Source organism: Monodon monoceros, unplaced genomic scaffold (genome assembly GCF_005190385.1).
Source record: "Monodon monoceros isolate NGI ecotype Baffin Bay Population unplaced genomic scaffold, NGI_Narwhal_1 Super_Scaffold_20, whole genome shotgun sequence".
NCBI lineage: Eukaryota > Metazoa > Chordata > Mammalia > Artiodactyla > Monodontidae > Monodon > Monodon monoceros.
The window spans coordinates 31,060,656-31,078,277 of NW_021703777.1; the positions used below are offsets into that span (position 1 = coordinate 31,060,656).

At 42.4% G+C, this 17,622-nt stretch overlaps 1 long non-coding RNA gene across 1 annotated transcript in view; it reads left to right on the forward strand.

The window, feature by feature from the left end:
* The window catches only part of LOC114902906, a 44,964-nt gene that overhangs the window by 24,672 nt on the left and 2,670 nt on the right, over window positions 1–17,622 (forward strand). The window contains exon 2 of the long non-coding RNA XR_003795623.1: window positions 5,006–5,181. This is a non-coding gene — a long non-coding RNA (uncharacterized LOC114902906). The remainder of the gene's footprint in view (window positions 1–5,005; window positions 5,182–17,622) is intronic.

Consider the following 17,622-nt stretch of genomic DNA (forward strand, 5'->3'; position numbering starts at 1 on the left):
GCCCTTGGAGGGGCTGGGAGGGGGGATTCCCAAAACAATATCCATGGTGGACTTCTGAAACCTGGCTGGGCCCCGCTTCTGAAAGGATTTTGAGTCGTAACAGCGACAAGAACATGGTGGCTTTTTGCATGGTCCCTGGACCACCTTATCTGACTTCCTGACCTTCAGGAGACCAGCAAGGTGACTTGTTCACCTTCTCTCCCCTTCCTTGACAGGCCCAGGTTATCAGGAGAGGATCTGTGGGGGAGGGGTTCCCTCCCTTTGGTATTTCCTATTGTACAAGCTGCCAGAGGCGATTACACTGGCGCAACTAATAACTCCATGTATAAGCTTCTCATTCTGGTACAACAAGCATAGGTTATGAGTTTCTCTCCCTATTTTAATCTTTGCTTAAAGTCTTTTCCTCACCTGTGGAATTCGGCTCTTGCCCTGCTAAAGGCCTCTGCCTTTGTTCAGGCCAAAGGCACAAATGTCAAGGCCAGCTCCCCACTTCAGGCCTTCTTTCTCATGTTTTCTGTTTCTCCTTCCCTCCCCCTCTCCCCGCTTCCCTTCTCCCCACCCTACCCCCTGCCCCAAACCCACTTTATTCCTCTGAAATTACTGACGCGGCCTTCCCCACTGGCAGCCTGAGTTTCCAGGCCACTGCCTAAACAACTCACAGCGTTTATTCTACACGCCTCTTCCAGGCAGAAGAGGTGGCAAGAAATCCTAAGTAAAATGCAGATTTGCTGCAGTGAGCTCATGCTTCTGCACAGACAGATTAGACCCACATCATTAAGTGCACGTGGACCTTCCGTGATTAGGGATGCTGGCCCCTGGTTTAGGGGCTGAAGACAAGGCTGACAGGCAGCAGAGAAGCAAGCAGGGCTGGCCAGCCAGCCATGCCCCTCTTCTCGGCCTCCCTCTATTAGGGATTTTTGCTACCTGCCACCCGGGCTCTATCAGCCAGGTAGCCACGCCTCCGAGCATCTCTTGCCCCGCAGAGGAGGAAGGTGGAAGCAGAAATGATCACTGCCTTGTTCTGTGTCTCTTTCAGCAAAACTACCTTACTTTCAAACTTAAAAAAATACTCCCATATGTAAGCAGCACATTTCAAGTACTGGTAAATTATCTCCTTCCCAGCGTTAATTCAGATGATCTTTTGACTTAAGATGTAAGAACCTACAGAAGAATTTTTAGATGCAGATTTCAATTAATTTTGCTCCAGATGGCTAAGGGATGGTGGGTGACCTGCAAGATTAATAATTCCTCAGTTTAAATTAAAACCACCAGAGAATTATGTGAGGACATATATTTGTCTCCAAGAGCTTAGCTCTTTTTGCCGGTACCATAGCTGTATCTGTAGCTCCATGGTCTCAGCCCTGGCTGGGCTGGCTGTGTCGTCAGCTCACCGCATGGGTGTGGCCAAGCCACTCGCCCACTGAGCCCCAGTTTCCTCAGCTGTAAATTAGGAATTGAACCAAATTATTTCTAAGGTCTCTTTCCAGTTTAGAATTCTATGAATCTGAGATTCGATTTGACTAGTATTAATCCAAGTCCATTAATGATAATTAACCCTTAAACATCCCCACAAAGTTGTGAGTTATTGGTGACTTCAAGTACTTTTATTTAAAAAGAACATTTTTTGTTTTTGTTACTTTACTTTTTTTAATTGAAGTATAGTTGATTTACAATCGTGTGTTAGTTTCAGGTGTACAGCAAAGTGATTTAGTTTTATATATATGTATATATATATGTTCTTTTTCAGATTCTTTTCCATTATAGGTTATGACAACATATTGAATATAGTTCCCTGTGCTATACAGTAGGCCCTTGTTGTTTATTTTATATATAGTAGTGTGTATCTGGGAGATATATATATATATATAATGAATATTACTCAGCCATAAAAAGAATGCCATTTGCAACAACATGGATGGACCTAGAAATTATCATGCTAAGTGAAGTAAGACAGAGGAAGACAAATATCATATGATATCATTTATATGTGGAATCTAAAAAAATGATACTAACGAACTTATTTACAAAACAGAAATAGACTCACAGACATAGAAAACAAACTTGCGGTTACCAAAGGGGAAGGGAGTAGGATAAATTAAGAGTTTGGGATTAACAGATAAAAAGAAAATTTTCATTGAAATGTAACATACCTACAGAAAAGTGCACCTAGGGTATAGGTTGCTGAATTTTTCCCAGACTGAACGTACCTATGTGACCAGCTTCCCGATGGGGACAGAACCTTTCCAGCTCCCACAGAAACCTGGCTCACGCCCCCTTCCACTCTCAGGGTCCCTCCCACTGCCGCACAAATAACATATTTTGACTCTACAAGTAATCTGCCTCCAAATCTGTTACTTAGGCAAATTCATAAATAGTTCATACCTGCATTGTAATGAAAATAGGAACAAAATAAGTGATTTCAGAGAGCTAGAAGTGGCCCTTTATTACCCAGAGAAAGAGGTTGTCAAACACAAAAGAGATACACAAGAGTGTGAATTAAAGGAGAAATGTCTTAAAATATGACAATTGTTGCAGTGCTCAACAGTATCGACGGATTGAATGTTCCTGCCTAGGTGTGGAAATTGGTCCACTACTGAAGGGAAAATTGCAGCAATCAGACACATTTCCGCTACACACACACACATATACACATGCATACAGACACATACACACATGCACACACATACATATATACACATACCTGTACACATGAATACACACATATACAATACACACACACACACACAGGCACACAATACATGTACTCATACACATGTATACAAATACACACAAGACACATACACACATATACACACATATACATACATTCATGCACAATACGCACATACATGAAAATACACATGCATACACACACACACACACACACACACTGGCGTGGTTCATTTCGATCACTGAATCTAACTCCTTCTTTTAGAGAAAAACGAATTTTTCTGCCTTCACAAGTCATGCAAACTCACACAAACAACATTACAAACACAGTATAACTTCTACAAAACTGTGTTTGTGATTCCCGTATCAGCTTGTTGAGGAGTCATGGCTGGATCTGCCTTATTTTCACCACCCCTGACAGCCAACGTGGAGCCTGACTCCACACTTGGGAAAGGCTCAGAGGCGAGGGAAGGGAGGGGGCAGCCTGTCCTCGGAGGTGTTGGGCTCCTGTCCCCTAGCAGGGCAGGAGTGGGGACAGGAGTTCCCGAGCTGGAAGGGTCTTCAGAAAACAGGCAGCGCAAAACCCTCCATTCACAGATGAGGAGACCAGGCCCAGGACGGGAAAGGAGTTGTCCGGGTCCCTCATCCTGTGCCCCCCACCTCACCCAAGCTGCTCCCTGTGCCTCTTTCAGAGCGCCCAAAGCAGGGGAGACAGAGGAAGCTGGGCCTGTGCCCACAGTGGTTCCCCTGGCCCGGCCGGGGCACAGCGTGCGGGTGGCCAAGACTGTCTTCTGCCCTTTCTCCTCGTTGGACGTGGGTGCAGAGGGCTGCGGCCACCCTCTCCCCAGCTCAAGCCACACCAGCGTCATCCATCCACTCCAGTCCCCTCTCTTGTTTGGGCGAGGTCTTGTCTGTTTTCTCCTCCATTCCAGCCCCATCTGCATTCCCGTCCTCCCCACTCCAACAAATCCGATACATGCACATCCTTGAAAGCCTGTGTCCTTGTTAAATGTGTGATTTGGCTTCGTGAGTGTATACATTTCTACACGACATAAATGCTGCTGTGCTTCTCTCTGCTTCTCCCTTTTCTTTACTCACTCTGGATGTTTCCGTTCTCTCCATGTAGCTGTATTCACACTCACTTCATTGCTTCTAACTGCTGTAATGTACTCAAGGGCTGCATGCATCAAGTTTTCCCTGTGAACTCTGCTAGCAAAGGATGAAGTTGGCAGCTCCGCTCCCAATGACCTCCTCTTGCCCAGAGCCACGCACATGCCCTGGCCCTGTCCTCCCCTGCCCCAGACTGTGCTTCATCTTTGGGCTTCTCCTTACCTTCTCTATCCATCAGAGGCCAACATCCAGGGGCCTCGTCCTCAGGGGCCTGTGAGGTGAGACAAATCTGATGAATTGGGTCTCACGTGTTGAGGCTGCCTCTCTCCAGTTTTCATGGAGATGCTGAGTCTGCTCACACATACCCACTGCCACCACCATCTCCTCACCCCCGGGATTGACTTCCCTCTCTATCTCCATTCTCTCCTCATTGAGAGTTTGTTTCCTGCACCGCCACAAGACTAAAATTTCTAAATCTCTGCTTTCCACAGGTTCCTCTTCTAACTCAGAGTAACTCTGCCCCGTAAGCAAGAACAGCTTCCCTGTCTGTATAGTTGTTAAGGGAATGAGCCAAAGCCGGAATCCCTGCATGTAAATCTCAGCTCTGCCATTTACTGGCCATGTGACCTCTAGCAAATTAGTTAACCTTTTATACCTCGATGAGAATTAAAATGACTTAAAACATGTCAAGCATTTAGATCGGTGTCTGGCATGTATTAAGTGCTCAGTAAATGTTAGCTCTTTTTATTATTACTGTTCAATCTACTGCATCTCAACAGACTCTCTGGTTTATCCCCACAGAGGCCATATTACCTTCTATGCATAGTCCCAACCCTTTTGCTGGCAAAGTAAAAAACTTTTAATCAACTGGATTTTAATCAACCCAATCCTCTGCATTCCTCAATGTCAAATCCAGGTTTTCCCCACTCCCCACAGACCTCAGCTCCTAAACCACCAGAACACACTTTGTCCATATAATTTTCTTTCTTGGTTCTTGACTATACCGCACTTCAATTTGTTATATACCCTGAATAAAACCCAGAGCTCCGCATGGCTCATTCTCAGCTCAGTGTCACGTTCAGAGAGACACAACAATTTAATTACTAATGCTTCAATTCTTTCCTTCCTCTCTCTAGCAAATGTTGAAGGAAAGACTAATGGCAACCATCATTGCGAACAATGCAAAGTCTCTCTCTATATAACAGCCTCTCTCAATATCTTCCAGGAGGAAGGCAAAACTTCTCCACTTGCCTCTTTACCACCATCTCTCCAAACCAGAAGTGACTGCCATCGCTTCCTGCTCTCTACTCAGCCACCAGGCTGGTCCATCAGGATGGGAGGAAGAGGGGCCTTCACATCTCCCAGTCCTGCTCTGTGAATGGACGAGCATAGAGACCCCTGGTACGTCTAATTCTATCACGTCATTTCTGTGTGGAAATCTGATGAATATAATTCTCTGCTTTATAACAGTTATTTAACTGTGTAGCAGCCTTGTGGTTTGGGTAAGATTAACCACAGCCCCAGGCCCACAGTATAATCTCATTCATGAGGCCATCGTTAAGGGATGGGCCTGAGCCACTCACCATAAGGCCTTCCCGTCCATGGTAATTGTTTAGTCCCATCCAAGAGAACTGCAGGACTTGGTTCTTAGTTGGGAAGACAGGAACTTTTCTTGCCCTGAATGGTATGTTATGCAGGTATGAGGCCTGAGGCTGTGGCAGCCTTGTTTGTTGCTAGGAGGGTAGCCGGTCTGTGAAGGAAAGCAAAATTTGGAGAATCGAGACACAAGAGTCAAAACCGTGATAGAAAATCTGCTGCATTTACCAGGGGGCTAAAGCCAATACATTTCTTTTGTTGTTTGAAACAGTTTAAGCTTAGTTTGCTATTAATTTGCAGCCAAACGTATTCCAAGCTATATAGACCAGCAAGTTCATTAACTTCTCCAACCTCAATATCCTCCTTTGCAAAATGGGATTTTTAAAAATCACTTCACTTCACAGGATTTTTAAAATCCTACATCTCACAGGATTACAGGGCATCCATATGTTAAGTGTCAGCTCTTTATCTAACACTTAATAAATAAATATTTAGTAAACGGTTTTCTTTCTCATTCCCCTGCTCCCTTAAAGGATTAGCAATTTGTAGGGAGATAACAGTGCTACATATACATCCCAATTTATAGAGAAGAAGGAAGAAAAGAAAGGAAAAAGGGTTTCGATGTAAACCAAGCTCAATGGTAGGAATGTGGCGTCTAATACAAGCAAATGGGGAAGAGGACCCAGCAGGGCTCTGTGAGTTTCCTCAATTCATTGTGCAAGGACCCTACCCTGTATCTCTGTCTGCAGGAGACCCGGCTCCTCTACCTTGGTCCACGCCCCCCACACCGCCGCCCGAGCAGGCTGTTGTGTCAGGGGGGTGATTGTCCTAGTCAGTGTGGCTGGAACAGAAAACCACGGGCTACAACTAGACACAGAACCTGTAGGCAACCTGCTCTCACAAAGAGGCAATGACTCCTGTGCACTCACTCTTCTACTCCAGGAAATGAGCAGAGGATTCTTCAGTAAAGAATACAAAGACAGCTTTTTTTTTTTTTTAAAGAAAAACTTTCTGTTATGGAAAATTTCAAACATATGCAAAATAGACACTAGTATACTGAACTCCCAGCTTCCACCGTCATCAGCACCCTGGCTGGTCTCACTTTACCGAGGTCCTTCCCCACTTACTCAGGTTCCACATTCTTTTAAAAGCAAATCCAAAACCTATCATATGTATCAGGAAATATTTCAATACATATCTCTAAAGGACAAGGACTCTTTTTATTTAAGCATAACTTATTGCCATCCTCACATCTAAAAACTAACAATATAAGGACCAATTTTCTGTACTTCAAACAGTGTCCAGACCTTGTCATTCTATGATGTCAAAATGCTTTATTGTCACCTTATAAATAGGCAATACATAAAAGACTGACAAGGAATTTCATTAGATGAGGATAAAGGATTCATCAACAAAAATACTATTTCAGGGACTTCCCCGGTGGTCCAGTGGTTAAGACTCTGAGCTTCCTGCAGGGGGAACAGGTTCGATCCCTGGCTGGGGAACTAAGATCCCACATGCGGTGCAGCACAGCCAAACAAACAAACAAAAAATGTTAAATAAAACTGATGTATAGAACTTTAAAAAAAGAAAACATTATTTCATTGAATTTACTACTCTTGGAATAAAGCCTTTAAGAAAATCTCTTTACTGAGTTTTTAAACGTGGAAAGGGAATGTGTTAAAAATTAAACTGATTTAGGGGTCACAATGGCTGTTTGATAAACTGTCAATGAAAGACAATATTTGCCTCCAAACAACATATTAGAATTTTCCCCTTAAGGTGCCCATCTAATATTATATTTTCAAGGATCTCATAAAAGGTGAGGAACGCACAATCACTGGCTTTCGCCTGCACCTCCTGTCTTGGTGCGGGCATAACTCCTGCATCGCGGACGTTTCTGTACTCAGTCTAGAGCAGCGGCTTGAAGTGTGGTGGAGAGTAATGCATATTCCTTTCGTTTCTCCCAGCCCTGGGCATCTGTGATTAAAAAGACTTCCTATCGTGGTCGTATTACTATTCTCCCAAATGGGTACTAATTTTAGGGGGAGGGAAAAGATCTTTGCTTTCTTGTATCTTTTTGAACATATATTTTTTTAATTAATTAATTTATTTATTTATTTTATTTTTGGCTGTGTTGGGTGTTTGTTGCTGCCCGTGGGCTTTCTCTAGTTGCGGCGAGCGGGGGGTTACTCTTCGTGGCGGTGCATGGGCTTCTCATTGCGGTGGCTTCTCTAGTTGTGGAGCATGGGCTCTAGGAGCACGGGCTTCAGTAATTGTGGCACGTGGGCTCAGTAGTTGTGGCTCGTGGGCTCTAGGGCACAGGCTCAGAAGCTGTGGCGCACAGGCTTAGTTACTCCGCGGCATGTGGGATCTTCCCAGACCAGGGCATGAACCTGTGTCCCCCGCATTGGCAGGCGGATTCTTAACCACTGCACCACCAAGGAAGCCTCTCTTGTACCTTTTTAAAATGTAAAGTTGAAGAGCTATTCATCTTTATTTCCCATTCCCAGGAAGCCTGCTTTATAAACTTGGGGGTTTCACATTCTTTTCTACTAGAAAGGGTATTACTTTACCTTGAAAAAATTTTCTGAAAAATCATTTGGGATTTTTATACAGTGATGATGTACTTCTCATTTCTTAATTTCCTTCTCAAACATGTACCTGTTCTGATCTTTGATTTTCTTTAAACTTACTGTGAGGCAAATGTAGTCTCCAACCACCGTCTTTGATGCATCCCAAATTATACCCCTTGGAATTGCTTCAGTATTATTCATTTCAAAATGGTTTCTCAACATTTCTTGAATTTCATTTATACAGGTAAAGTCTTTAAGCAAAAGGTTATCTGGGGGCCAGCGCTCACAGAATCCCGAGCTTACCCAGTCTCCTGAGATGATTTCCTTTGGAACTAGCCCAGGAAAGAATTCAGGTTGAAAGCTACAAAGCGCAGCAAAATGGACAGAGAATTAAATATATATCTGGACGCATTTGCACTTAACAAAATCTAGAGTGGAATGCCTGATTCTTTCCAAAGATTTATTAGACTGATATGTTTGTTTATTTCATAATTTAATCTTTCAATTGCAGATTGAATCTCCAATTAAATCCCCCTTTTAAAACAATGCTCGCTTCAGAGACTAATTAGCATTTTAAGAAAAGAAGTTTGCTCGTGATTTGGGTTCTGTATAGAGCTCAAGCAACGGCAGCCGACCTCACTAAAAAGATGATTTCCAGCCAAGTAGATGATTGGTGAAGCAATTATGTTATTTAAGGCCCTTGTCTAGAGCTGAAAGATGAATCACATTTGCATAGGTGAAAACAAAGCCTCATGTGGGAGAAAATAAAGCAAAGTTGTTCTTCAGAAACAAAGAAAAGTAACGCTTCCGTGGTTGCTCTTTCTGAAACGTTTTCCTGGTACTGCCAATCTATGCAGGCTAGAAACCAAACCCTCAGTGGAGGATTGAGTGTGACCCGGGGAAGGTCCCTGTGGCTCCAGGCTCCACAGAGCAGCTGCGGCATCACTGCAGTCTTATGTGCAGGTTTACTCAGTGATAAAGGAACCAAGTTTAAGAAGACAGTAAATGATATCCCCACATCACAGCAACAGTATCATAATATCTGAAACGTGGAAGCAACCCAGCTGTCCATCAGCAGACGACTGGATAAACACAATGTGGTCTATACCTACAATGGAGTATGATTCAGACTTAAAAAGGAAGGGGACTTTGACACGTTACAATATGGATGAATCTTGAGAACACTACGCTAAGTGAAATAAGCCAGTTGCACAAGGGCAAATACTCCAAGATTCCACTTATCTGAGGTTCCTAGAGCCGTCACATTCATAGAGACAGAAAATAGAATGCTGGTTGCCAGGGGCTGCGGGAAGAGGGGCGTGGGGAGTTATCATCTAATGGGTACAGAGTTTGTTTCACAGGGTGAAAAAGCTCTGGAGATGGATGGTGATGATGGTTGCACAGCGTGAATGTACTTAAGGTCACTGAATTGGGGAATACTTAAAAATGGTTACACTGGTAAATTTCATATTATGTATATTTTACCACAATAAAAAGTGCATGTTCAAGAAAAAAAAATGTAGAATTTCAGCAGATGGACAGCCCCTCTTAGATGTCATTCAGAGGGAGCACACATCTTCAGGGCTCTTCAAAATATTTATATCCCCACCCATTCCCTTCAAGCTGCGGTGTTGACAGACATTCCCCAGCATCATGGTCATTAGTTGAGAACAAGGCCAACGTCAAGGGCATGCAAAGCTCTGAACTCGGGATTTAATGTTCTGCTGTTTTGACTTAGTAGCCTTACTCTTTTTTTTTTTTTTTTTTTTTGCAATACGCGGGCCTCTCACTGCTGTGGCCTCTCCCGTTGCGGAGCACAGACTCCGGATGCGCAGGCTCAGTGGCCATGGCTCACGGGCCCAGCCGCTCCGCGGCATGTGGAATCTTCCCGGACCAGGGCACAAACCCGTGTCCCCTGCATCGGCAGGCAGACTCTCAACCACTGCACCACCAGGAAAGCCCTAGCCTTACTCATTTTATCTTTGAAGTTGTGATTTCTAAGTGATTTCTAATGGGACTATGGAGCGTGCGTTGGGGGCTTAGGCCCTGCGCTGGCACACCAGTCTGTCCTCCTGCTGCCCCCGACGGCTCCCTGCGACAGGTTCTCAGCACTCAGACCCACACCCCTTCTCAGTGACCACCGCCCAACGCCCAGCAGGCTGGCGGCTCCGTGAAGCTATGCCTTAGGGCGTGACTCTGGGGAGGTAACTCATGGGTGGCTGGTGGGCAGGCAATAGACAAGCCCCAAGTGCACTGAAGTGTTCCCCCTGCCCCTTCCTGAGGGTCTGTACTTGCTCCCGGCCTTGAGGGACCCTCTCTTCCTCCTTCCCACCTTTCTGAATCTGGCTTGTGTTTGTCACCTCTGGCCAATTGAAGGCACCCTGTAGGGATAAGCTAGGAAATACAAATTGTGTTATTTCAGTGATTCTGCATACAAGTTAAAAGCTCTTATATTTGAATTTAAAAGAGATATTGTACAATGTGAAGATGAAAGGTAAAATTCATGCTAATAATTTTAATTTTTAATTTTCCTTTTCTTAGAATGACATTAAATAGCATATAAAAATAACATGGCACATCGAGAGAGAAACGCAAAAAGAAAAAGCTTTATATTTGAGTTCTTTTTACAACACTTTTTTTCCTGCTTTTTGAACAAGAGGTCTGAACTTTCATTTTGCACTGGGCCCCGCAGTAGCAGGTCCCATTTAGGACATAGCATTATCTCTAGAAGACCTGTTAGTATGCCAGTGTGTTATCTCAAGGCAAGGGTCTGGAGACTTCTGTAAAGTGCCAGAAATAGTATTTTAGGCTTTGCCAATCATACAGGATTTATCACCGTGACTCAACTCTCCCACTGTAGTGTGAAAGCTGCCACAGACAACATAGGTATATTTCAAGAAAACATTATTTACAAATGAATTTGGCGGTGGGCTGTAGTGTGCCGATTCCTGTATTAAGGCTCCTATCAATAGCTTCCCTCAATCCCATTTACTAAATCAGTGAGGTGCCTTCTTAGAAAACAGGCTTAGGACCCTGATAAGAGAAATAGAGGTAGGTACTCACTCAGAAGTTTTGTTTTAAGCGAGAATAGCCTGGAAAATCCTGAAAACGAAGGGCGTATTGTAGAGCTTCCGTAATTCAAACTGTGTAGTATTGGCACGTGAACAGACAGAAAGATCAATGGTACAGGAAGAGGCTCAATCACATGTGGAAATTTAATATATGATAAAGGTGCCATCCCATATCAAGGAGGAAAAGATGGGCTTTTTAATAAGTAATGTTGGATTAAATGAAAATCACGTGGAAAAAAGATAAAATTGGATCTTTTCTTCATCCGGACACAATAAGATAAATTTCAAATGCATCAGAAATTTAAATGTAAATAAAAATGAAACTATGCACATGTTAGAATAAAATATGGATGAATTCTCCTATAAATGGGAGTGGGGAAACCTTTTCTAACTATGACTCAAAACTCAGATGCCATAAGGAAAAGACTAACAAATCTGACTACTTAACAAGTTAAAATAAAATAAAACACTTTCGTTTGGCAAAAAGCACCATAAGAAAAATAAAAAAGAAAGAAGAGAAGAAATAGATGACAAACTGAAAAAAATATTTGCAATGAAATCACAGATAAAAATATACTATTGATGAAGTAAAAATCCTATAGTCCTGAGTTTTAATTGGATGTATCAGTATGAACTCAAAATATATTTCATCTTTTAAAAAAATACGTATTTACCCTGAAAAGGGCCAGAAATGAAAATCAATCCTGTACCAATGAACATCCCGAGCACCCAGCCTGTGGTCTTTAAATGTATTTTCTATTGAAAGGAACCAGGAGGAAAAGCTGACCCCTGACCTAGGGTAAGAACCTTGCAAGATGATCCCGGAGCATCTTGTTATATAGGTAGCAGGGAAGACCTCATGAGCCAGGTCGAAAACTCAGGAGCCAACTTGAAGACATTCCTAGGGTCCAAAGGTAGAACATTATGATCATCCATAAGAATAATAACTGCAATGGATCGGAACATCTCAAATACATTTAAACCCACGCATTCAGAATAACCCTTGACAAAGAAACTCATTGGTCACATCCAATGGATGCTAAGAAACAAACAATTTTGAATCAAACATTTACCTTGCCTTTCCTATGAACTATAGCTCAGGGTAAACAACCAGATGATGAGAAGTGAGAAGCAGTCTTGTTAATAAATGAAGAGGAATGATAAAATTAGGACCTCGCCACTTTGCAACCCCTAATGGTCTAATGGATCTAGGCAATGATCGTCAATGGCTTCTGACACCAGAAAAACAGAGACAAAAAGACATTACGTGGCACTTGATGGAGGTGCACAATATTGCCTTTACAGTATTGCCAAGAAGTTGAACCTGAAACTGAGTGTGTCTCTAGTCTAAAACTAAACAGCAATTTAAGGACAATAGAGTGGATAAAGGAACATTTTTAAATAACAACATAAAATGTGGTCAGCAAAATCCAGACTGTGGAAAACTACAGGACAATGACCCTCTTTCTTAAACAAATAAATTGCAGGAAAAGAGAGAGAAAGGGACTGAAAGAGGGAGAGGAGGAAAAAAAGGAGAAGGGGGAGGAGGAAGGGAGGGAGAAACTTACAAATGAAAAGAGACTTAGACGTATCAGCCGTTTTAAGGTGTTAAGCTTATTGAATATGATTCATATAAGGACACGATAAAAAAGTCATTGATAAGACAATTTGAACACTGACTGGATACTTGATAGTATTAAAGAATAATTATTATTTTAGCTTAGTTGTAATGATGGTATTTTGATTACTTTAATTTTTTTTCTTTTAGAAATATGCACAGCAATATTCATGAAAAAAATAATATGATATTTTAGATTTGCTTCAAAATCAGGAGGAGAGGAGAGGAGATGGGGGAAATAAGTGAGTACAGAGATTGGTCCTGAGTTGACTACTCCTGAATCTGTGTCATGGATATATGGCAATTCATTGTACTATTCTCTCTACTTTTTATGTTTGGAATTTTCCATAATAATATATATATATATATATTTTTTTAAGTTGTGTTTTCTTGAGTGAGGAAATGGCTTTGAGGAGTTCTGGTTCGTTCAGGTGTAGCAGAAGCATCCCACAAAGCACTTAATAAGCACTTACTGTATACATAGCGTACTGAGACCACCTAGGAGGATACCGCAGTAGTTCAGGTGAAGGACAAGGTCCAATTATGGTGGTAACAGTGGAAATATGGAAAAGAAAAGGACAGAAAGTTGTTTCCTTATTAGGAAAAAAATGTTAGCCACTGTGAAATCTCTGCAGACTGCAACAAAGGAACATTCATATGTGTTTTATTTAACGTCCTTGGAAGGACCCGATGAACAAGCCAATTGTCTAAAAAGATAATAGAGTTCTCTATTTGAATGCAAGTTTAAGTCCTTTGAATTTCATTAGAATTAAATATCTTGAGAATTTACATGTTTTTATTCATTTACGTTCAGAAATCAAACATTCTATTACAATTTACAAGGTCTGCACTGTTATCTAAAAAATAAACGGATGACAAGACTCCTTGCAGAATAAGGAACAATGCTCCATATTGTTACTGCTATTTATCAATCCCTACCTTTATTTTTCCTATTTATTCTGCCCTCTGCTTCCTTACAGCAGCCCACGCTGGGCTTGAGGTGAGCTCTTGTAAGTGCCCAGCAAGGGTCCATCCTCAAGTTGCCTCAAGGAACAGGGGGTCTGTTGAAATATGGGGGGACTGTGTCTGGAACTGGAAAACCATCGTCTGACCCTGCGCTCTCTGTGCAGACTCCCTTCTCCACTCCCAACCGCTCCCTCTCCTTTCTCTTAGTTTCTGTACAGTTTTTTTTTTTAATGTTGTTTTATTGCGGTAAAAGTCACACAATACGAAACACACTATTTTAACCACATTTAGCTGTAGTGTTCAGCAGTGCTAAGTACATCCACATCGTTGTGTGACCCCTACCGCCATCCATCTCCGGAAATTTTCACCTTCCTAAACTGCACCTCTGTCCCCATTAAACACTGCACCTCTGTCCCCATTAAACACTAACTCCCCATTCCCCTTCCCCACCCACCACCCCCCGGCCCCTGGCATCTACCAGTGTACTTTCTGACTCTATGAATTTGACTACTCCAGGTACTTCGTGTAAGTGGAATCAAACAATATGTATCTGCACCTAATGTATATCGGAATAAGTCTGTGCAGTTTTAACCTCAGATTACACAAAGCCCATTAGGGCCTCTTCAAGCCCATGCCTTTACATGATTTTTAGTTTCAATTACTGAGTGAAGGACTATAACTGGCCAACCCTAGGGGTTGGGCAGCCTGAGGACTGCCCTGGGCCAAGGCCATGTGCCTGTCCAATCAGCTGTGGCCTGGGCAGGGGGTGGGCTGAGTCACAGGGCACAAAACATGGCTGCCTGGGACTGCCCCTTGAGCAGCGCCTGTGGATTGGGCAGAGTTCCTTAGAAGGGGCCTTGGGAAGACCCGTACCGTACAGATTTCTAATACATTCTGCCAACCCTGGGTCTACGGATGCTAATATTTTTTTAATTTTCATTTCATATTGGAGTATAGTTGATTAACAGTGATGTGTTAGTTACAGGTGTACAACAAAGTGATTCAGTTATACCCATATAAGTATCCATTCTTTTTCAAATTCTTTTCCCATTTAAGTTATTACAGAATATTGAGATACAGCTGTTAATTTTGATATGAGTCTCAAAACCAATTTGGACCTCCATTTACCAAACCCAGAATTCAAACTCACCTCAGATGAAAGACCATTCATTTAGGGTTCAACAACCTACTCGGTACAACCCATCAAGAAATGACCTTGGGTGCCAGAAATAAAACCATTATCAACTCCTGCCACTTTCTCATCTCCTTAGAAGATACAAATGGAACAAACTACCATCTTGGCCACTGGAGAAAATGCTGGGGTGGGAGTGGGTATCAGTTTTGCCCCTTCTGATGTTTATCAATATTTAAGGCTACCAGTAATTATTTGACTAAATGCAGATTGTTGTCCAATTGCCATGTACCAGGCTGTGTGCCTGGAGTTTTACATAAGCCACCTCATCTAAATGTCCCAAGAGTAGGCACTATGTCCATTTGACAGATGAGTAAACTGAGGCTTAGAGAGGCTGAGTAGTTTGTCTAAGGTCACACAGCTGCTAAGTGGCACATCCAGAATGTGAATCTAGAACTGACTTCTTAATCAATCTGTTATGTCGTCTTCTGTGCTGGATTCATTGCTGCCCTGTGACCACTGGTCATGTCACTTAAATCATTGGTTCTCATCACTTCTTCAATGAAGAAGAACCACATTTTTGATGATTGAATGTCTTTCCCCAACCGGTTTGGACATTGCTAGGTGCCCAAGCTGCAGCATCAGAGAATGACCTAGCTCATGCCAGGGACAAATGCCCCTGATTTGACAAACTCATTCAATGGCTACAGGATTTTCTGAGAAGGGGGTCTTGGCCTGCACAACGTGCAAATGCGTTTCAGAATGAACTCATTTATGATCGCATTAGGAAAAACTCCAAAATAATGAGTTTCTCGCCTTGTTTATGAAAAAGGAACATTTAGACTCTGCAGTTACCCAAAGCCGTAAAGCAGCAAAGAAAGTCAGCGTGTTAAATAATAGTTGCAAATGTTATATAAATGACAGTGGTTTGATTGAATGTATTAGATATGTGTTGCTGGCATTTTAAGGTATAAAGCATTTACCACAAAACGATGATTTCCTCACTTAAGCTCATTAGGAAATCACACATCAATTCACACATAACTACAGGGGAATTTCTGCTGCTCTCCACAAGTCATTACCACATTAGCTAAAGTTGGATTGGTTTTTACATAATTTGGAAAAGCGGGGTTCTCCACAAGAACCTACGGAGAGGAGTACACCTCACTGGGGGCTGCATCTCCTTGAACCAAAGGAAAGAGTGGCCCAAGCACTGAGACATCCCTAAGGAAGACCTGAGGCTTCCTCTCTTCCCATCATAATCTCACCATGTGGATTATCCTGCTCCAGCTACTTACGAAGAGTCTAGAGATAACTATTTGCACCAAACAAATAATCACTATTTGGAAGTAAATTGGAAGGAAGAGTTAGAAGAAAAACAAAAAAATAAGAGGGTAAGTTTAAGAAGTTTGTTGAATTTGGGCGTTAATTTACAGTCAATGAGCAAGATACAAGGTTACCAAGCATCCATCCATCAACCTTCAAAGAGGAAGAGCAGTCTTTTATTTATTTATTTATTTATTTAAATTGGAATATAGTTGATTTACAACGTTGTGTTAGTTTCAGGTGTACAGCGCAGTGATTCAGTTATACTCTGAATTATAACTGAATAATTGTTTCAGTTAAAACAATAATGAGATACAACTTTTAACCTATCAGGTTGACAGAGATCAAAAAGTTTGGTAATAGGGCTTCCCTGGTGGTGCAGTGGTTGAGAGTCCGCCTGCCGATGCAGGGGACACGGGTTCGTGCCCCGGTCCGGGAGGATCCCACATGCCGCAGAGCGGCTGGGCCCGTGATCCATGGCCGCTGAGCCTGCGCGTCCGGAGCCTGTGCTCCACAACGGGAGAGGCCACAACAGTGAGAGGCCCGCATACCGCAAAAAAAAAAAAAAAATTATTATATTTTTTCAATATATCTCTGAAGACTTTTTTTCCTCTGTGGGAAAAGCAGTCTTTAAAATGTAAATTCTGTGTGTGTGTGTATGTGTGTGTGTGTGTGTGTGTGTGTGTGTACATACAAACACACATGCTTGGAAATAGAATATTTCTAGAAGGACACTAAGGAAACTGTAGTAGCCTCTGGGAAAGGATGGGTCTAGGGGACTCGAATTGAGTATTTTGTAGTAAATTCATTCATAGAATTTTTTTTTTACCAAGTTCCTATATTAGAGTTTTAATTAAAAACCAGACTTACAGGAGGAGCTCTTTATGATAGAAAGAGAAATGGCATCTATGAGAATGATTTAAACCAAGGAAAATCACAAGTTGGGTTCTTGGGAGCAGAGGGTCTTCATCTAGAGAAAACAGACAAGGTCAGATGGAGGCAGCAACCTTGAAGCTGGACACTTCCGATCATCACTGGACACAGGGGGGTTCAATTTCTCTACTTCTAAAAGCGAGCAAGTAGTGGAGGAGGAACGTACTCTCAGCTCCTCCCCTACCTCTCAGGAGATATTTCCAGGGTGAAGGAACTATTATACGGAGTGCTTCCTAATGGCTTTTCTACAATATGTCTTCTCAGAAAAGATGTGGGAGATAAATGACAGACATCAGTATTAAAATTCCCCTTCGGAGGGCAAACCATCCTTAGGAGGGAAATTGCTTTGGAAAGTGAATGAACTTCTTCAGGGAATTAAAGTCAAAAATCTTCAAGAAAATCACTTAATTGAAACCTCAAGACCTTTTCCTGTGGGTGGTTCGGGAAGCTGGAATTCTCTTCAGCTCGCCTTGGGCCTCATAAGGCATTTGGTACCCAAGATCCCACATCTTCACCAGCAGAGCAGAGGCAGTGGCTAAAAGACCATGGCCCGTTTGCCCCTGGTCCCTCTGGGAAGTCACAGATAGAACATTCCAGTGCTCTGAAGGTATACTCTGAATCAGG